Genomic DNA, 6,756 nt, shown 5'->3' with positions numbered 1-6,756 from the left:
CCAGGCTGGAGTGCAGTGGCGCGATCTCGGCTCACTGCAACCTCCGCCTGGGTGACAGAGCGAGACTCCGTCTCAAAAAAAAAAAAAAAAGAAACAGGGTCATGAAGGCCTTTAAATCAAATTAGATAAAAGAGAGAACTCCAGAAACCCAGAATAATTTCAGAGAATTTCTTCTTAAAATTCTGTTCCTCTGAAATCACACTTAATACCAAAATCTATCTCAATCAAACTTCAACCAGGAAAGCAGAAGCAGTAGGTGATAATATCTGTGTGTACAGATTTTTCATAATGAAAGGGCCTTCTGCAATGGTAGGAGCTCATTAAGCAGTCTCTGTAAGATTGCTGTCTCCTCATCTGGTGCTGGAGCAGGGCAGACATGCAGAAGAAAAGATTACATGCAGACGGCACCCAAAGATATGAGCTGGAAACCCTTAGGAAGACTTACTAAAATCCGTGTCCCTCCTTTTTCTCTGACCTTGGAGGAGAGGGGACTCTGCAGAAGCTGAGCCTTTCAGGGCCGAACTAAATGCATAAGGTCCTTTACTCCTGTCTCAGGTTAGATGTCTCTTTCTCAGAGAGGCCTTCCTTGACTACCAAGTTCAAAGTACCATTCACTTTTGTACCATCTCTTCACCTGATTTCTGCTTTTGGTGAATAACACGTTCTGTAGTTGCTCTGCTTGTTTAGTGCATTTGCCCTCCACTGGAATGTAAGATCCACAAGAACAGTTTAGTTCACTGTTTTTTTTTCATGCCGATATTAGTGCCTGGCACTTAGAGGGTTTTTAGTCAATATAGAATAAATGAATTAATTCTTTTACTGTTTGCAACAATCCTAGGGAATAGCTGCTGTTATCATCCTCTGTTTACAGAAGAGGATATGGAAACACAGAGAGGTTAAGTAAGTAGTGCCAGGTCATAGGCACATAAGTGCATAGCTGTAGCAGCACCTCATCTCCAGCTCTGTCTTGAACCCAAAGCACTTTCCACTCATCCAATGCAGCCTCATCATACTCTCCAGCTTTAGGCTCCTCCTGACCCACAGCCTCCCATTGTGTTCTACTCATCACATGACGCTGACTCCAGAACTTTCTCTACTCACTTGTCGTCTCTTACGGGGTCTCTCAGGAGAATGAGGGCTTAGCTCCCATCTTCTGCTTCTGCCTCTGCCTCAGCCCGTCAGCTCTGAGTACTCCTAGGAAGCTCCCTCCTGTCAGGGCCCAATTACCCTCACTCAGCTTATTGCTGGCCTTCCGGGCTAGTCTTCACTCTGTGTACCCCAGAACAGATCACTGAAAATCAGCAAACGACCCACCTTGAACTTCGCTCTGCCCCAGAGCTGCAACATCTACTAGGTACTTGGCCATGTCCGCTTCCCGTATGCCGTACCAACCCAGGAAGGACATCGCATGAGCAATGAAAACATGCTGGGCATTGCCTATGACTTCTTACATTCATGCTCACCTTCAGTCCCCACACAACCTTTTGAGACAGGAGCTATGGTTTCTACATAACCCCTGAGGAGACTAAGCCTTGAGAGATTAAGTCACTTGCCCAAGGTCAGACAACTAGCTGGTAGCTAAACCCAGATTCAAACCCAGGTGTTTCTAACTCCACTGCCAATGCTCTAAGAACTCTACTGCAATGTGACTGCACTACACAAAAGGGCGACTAGATTCCTCAGTAAACTGAGATCCCCAAACTAAAATGTGCGAAGATTTTGCCTTGCCAAGTGGAGAAGTCCATGGCAAAATCCCCTTTCATCTTAAAATATGATGCAACTCTGTATCAGGTTTAAGAGCCCATAATACAAGGCTAAGTGGCCCTTGGCAGACGCTTGATATTCCTGCAACATGGAGCTTGTATAAAAAGGGACGTCCTTTCTTTTGAAAACCTGCACCTAGAACAACGTCTCTTTTCTTGGAGAGATACTCAGAAAATCAATTCACACTAGACAGTGGAGATTTTGCTTAAAGCTCATGCAGAGCATCTTAAATCGGGCTATCTTCCTCCCTCCAAATTGCATGTTTCCCTGTCCACAGGTTGTGCTCCATGGCGGACATCTCGGTACCTTTTCAGTTTCTCCTGGGGGTTAGGGGTCACCAGAGTCTGTCTCCCTGTAGGTGTCACGCAGCACCGATGAGCCCAGTCAGTATTATTCATCCTTGCCCTCATCGTTAGCCCACACATTTTCTGACTATGCCCTGGCATGGTACAGACACTTGCAATGTTACACCTCTTTCACTCCTGTTGAGGATTCCAGGGAGTAGAAATTGCTCACCCCATTTTACTGGTGAGGACGTTCAGGCCACAGAAGATGAGGGGACGACCCAAGTCCCACTGTCAGTAAATGGCAAATCCAAATCTTGACGGTTGAGGACATCCAGACAGGGCCACTGGAGCCAGCCAATGCTTTTAGGGGCCTTGGTGAGGGGGGAATGACAATAACTTGTGTTCTAATGTCCCTGCCCCTGCTGCCATGCCAAACACAACCTGAGGATTCCCAAAAGAGCTTTTGCTTTAAAGTAGGTCTTCTCTGATGGTGGAAAAGCATGGTTCCCACAAGGTTTTGCCCACAGATGTGTAGGGGGTCCATGAATATACTTGATATTCTGCTTAAACCTGACTTTCACAAGTGTGATATCCAATGTATGTAATGCATTAGTTTCAGAACCAGAATGAAGAAGTTTCTGAACAAGTTGTTACAGAACATAAAATTATGTATACAGAGATCTTTCCGTTTGAGAAAGTTCCAAGTGCTCTGCAAGTCTTGTGAGGGAGATTAGTAAAAGTGATTCCCAAGGAAATGTAAAAAGGGGAATATAGGTATTCGCCTTTTCCCAGTGTCTGCTATGCATCAGAACTCAGCTTAGCCACTGTGGGTTTTCTCTGAACTGGGAAGGAAGGACTTAGGATGGACTGGTGCTCCTGGGACACGGGAATCTGTCATCTACAAGGCCAGAGCTTGCTAGCAGGTCCTGGAGCCTCAACGTTGCAGTTTCCAAGGGGAGAGCCTAGAGCCCAACAAGCAGGCTTACTGGAAGAATCTAATCCAGTTGGTGCCCCTTGGGCAATCTCTTTAAGAAACAGGGAAGAAAAGGAGATACAAAGAGGAGGTTTGGGCCTCCTATGGAAAAATATGTGCAAGGTTTTGTAAATTGTGGAATTTGGAAAAATACATGGAAGGTTCTGTAGACTCCAGGTTTTACAGGGTCCAGGAGTGCTTTTCAAGGAAACTGAGCAGAAGTGCAGTCCCACAAAGCTGGACCATGTCTAGGTAAAAGGGCTTTAAGGAATTCTGTGAACACAGGCTGAGGCCTCATCCCCTGTGCATCAGCTAGGAGGTTGGCAGCAAGACCAATCCCAGGCTGTGGCTGCTGAAGGAACTGGAGGAATAAGGGGCTTCTGCCTTGGCCAGCCCCAACTCCACGATGGGCAGGGAGGATATTGTGGATGGAGGCCAAAAAACAAAAACAAAAACCCAAATCATATTCTTAGACTTTTCATCCAAGAAAGACTGATGATGCAATCACAGAAGGGGCAGTTGGAAGAGCTTTGCATCATGAGGCCCCTGCTTCATATTCCCAACCACACTTGGTGCCACCCACCTGTCCCTGTCCCATCCATCCCTGTGCTGAAGTGACTCCAGCCTCTTTGCTGTTCCTCAAACATGACAGGCATGTGTCTATTACTGAGCCTTTGTAGTTCCTCTTTCCTCTGCCCAAATAACTGTTTCCCATTTTGTTATTTTTCTTTATCTTATGTTATTTTTAATTTTTTTTTTTTTTGTAGAGAAGGAGTCTTTCTATTTTGCCTAGGCTGGTCTTGAACTCCTGGTCTCAAGTAGTCCTCCTGTCTCAGCCTCCCGAAGTGTTGGGATTACAGATGTGAGCCACTGCTCCTGGTCATCTTTTCCATCTCTCCTTAAATACCACTGTCTCGGAGAGACCTTTTGTCATCCAGTCTAAAGTAAGACCCTCAGTAATATCAGCCCCTTGTTTTAATCATAGCACTACAACTTGCAGACAGTCTATCTGTGTCATGGTTCAGTGTCTCATTTGTGGGAAGGCATTGCTACTCGACTACCTACTATCCATTCCCCGTTCTTCCTCTCTTTTGTAACCCTGATTTTGTTTTGGGCAGCCTTTTAAAAAAATATTTTCCGTCTTGGACTCTGTTTCAGTAAGGGTGGTCCTCTGACCCAGTTGTTGACAGTGAGATGTCAGCTGAGATGGTGTTGAAAAACCTCTGCTTTCAGAGCCACCCCTACCTTCTTCCACTTCTCTCCTTTTTATATTCCAGGAAGAGTCACTCACAATGCCTGGATGTGGAGAGCCCTAATCCCCCGCCCTTACTTAGTGCTGTGCAGTCACACTGGAGCCCAAGGCACGGGGGAAATGTGCACCTCAATAAACATATTTTCATAAATTTTTAAACAATTAGTGTTTCCAGAACATTAAAGTTGTTGCAAATGTATTGAAGAATTGGAAAGTAGGTGCACAAACCTTACAATATTATTTTTTAATTTATTTTTGTTATTAACTATATATACACACATACATATACACACACACCTATGTGTGTGTGTGTGTGTGTGTGTGTGTATATATATATATATATATACACACACACACACTTTCTTCCACTTTCTGCAAGCAAAGATAGTTTTGCTTTTTTATACGTACAGTTATGTGTGTTTTTCTTGAGACAGGGTCTTGCTCTGTTGCCTAGGATGGAGTGCAGTGGCACAATCACGGCTCACTGCAGTATCGACCTCTTGAGCTCAAGCGATCTTTCCCCGTCAGCCTCTCTAGTAGCTGGTGGGACGACAGGTGTATGCCAACACACTTGGCCAGTTTTTATTTTGTTTTGCAGAGACGGGGTTTCACCATATTGGCCAGGCTGTTCTCGATCCCACCCACCTCAGCACCACTCCTGTCCTAGATACGGTTTTTTTTTTAATTGTAGAGCTTTATTAAATTTTTCCACTTGGTTGAAAATATTAACAAACCAAAATGTTGCAGAAATATTTGTAATGTACATGTGAAAAGACACTTTCTACTTGGCATAATGTTTTATGTTATTTCATACTGTGTCTTTTTTTTTTTTTTTTTTTTTTTGAGAGGGATTCTCTCTCTGTTGCCCAGGCTGGAGTGCAGTGGCGTGATCTCGGCTCAATGCAATCTTCGCCTCCCGGGTTCACGCCATTCTCCTGCCTCAGACTCCTGAGTAGCTGGGACTACAGGCACCCGCCACCACGCCCGGCTAATTTTTTGTATTTTTAGTAGAGACGGGGTTTCACCGTGTTAGCCAGGATGGTCTCGATCTCCTGACCTCATGATCTGCCCGCCTTGACCTCCCAAAGTGTTGGGATTACAGGCGTGAGCCACCGCGCCCGGCCATGTCTTTTAATATTTGATAACCGTCTTTAATTAGTTTCTAGTTTCTTGATTGCATGTTATCTTGAAGCCCAGTATGTCTCCATATAAATATATAATTTTCCAGATATATTTTGATGTATTATTTTGAACAGATATAAGAACTTCCGTATACTCATTGAATTCACACAAAAAAATGAACCCAATGATTCTCATGTTTGGCATAATGATTTTTGATTAAATTCTGGCAGGTATGTACCCTTGTATACACCTGCCACAGATGCTCTGAGGGGAGGGAGAGCATTAGGACAAATACCTAATGCATGTGGGGCTTAAAACCTAGATCACAGGTTGATAGGTGCGGCAAACCACCATGGCACATGTATACCTATGTAACAAACCTGCACATTCTGCACATGTATCCCAGTACATAAAGTAAAATTTTAAAAAGTGAGAATACACAGTTTGCTTGTGTGGTTTTCAAAGGATTTGACATGATTTCCCAGAAGCATTAAGTATTTGTTCTGAATTTTTAAGACCAATCAGACACATGACCATTGCTCTATTGTTAACCATAACATCATTATAAACACCTGTAAGTTCACCTAAATTTAGAAATATTAAAGCATTTGGACTTTCAATAATTTCCTGTTATCTTTTATGAGGTAAATTATTTCACATACAAATGTGTCGATATCTAATCACATTGATGCTGAATGGTTCACTGACGGAAGTATTTTATGGAAAATGGAAAAAGAAGGGCAGGATAATGTGGATAGTCTACAGCAAACAATAGACGCCCAGGCACTGCCACCTAATGCCTCAGCACAAAAAGCAGAGCTAATTCTCCTCGCTAGGGCCCTGGCTGTAGGTCAGGGAAAGATACTAAACATATTTATTGACTCCAAGGATGCCTGCTTTGTCCTTCATGCACATGTTGCTATCTGTAAAGGATTTGGTCTTCTAAATGCAAGGAATGCCCCCGTTGAACATAGTAAAGAAATACTGCAGCTTTTAGAGGCTGTGAATGACCCTAGGCAAGTGGCGGTCATTCACTGTAAGAGAAATCAAAAAGGAAACTCCTCAGTCTCATTGGACAATGCAAGGGCTGGCAGGCAAGATAGCAGGGCAAATATGGAAGCTGTAGCCCCGCTGGCCTTATTCCTCTCTGCCCATTCTCTTTATTTTATCTTATTTTTTATTTTTTTGAGACTGAGTCTTGCTCTGTCACCCAGGCTGAAGTGCAGTGGTGTGATCTGGGCTCACTGCATCCTCTGCCTCCTGGGCTCAAGCAATTTTCTTGCCTCAGCCTGCCGAGTAGCTGGGACTACAGGCATGTGCCATCACACCACTAAGTTTTGTACTTTAGTAGAGAAGGG

The sequence above is a fragment of the Hylobates moloch genome, unplaced genomic scaffold, assembly GCF_009828535.3.
Source record: "Hylobates moloch isolate HMO894 unplaced genomic scaffold, HMol_V3 SCAFFOLD_7, whole genome shotgun sequence".
NCBI classification, from domain to species: Eukaryota; Metazoa; Chordata; class Mammalia; order Primates; family Hylobatidae; genus Hylobates; species Hylobates moloch.
This window is presented reverse-complemented; position numbering follows the sequence as displayed.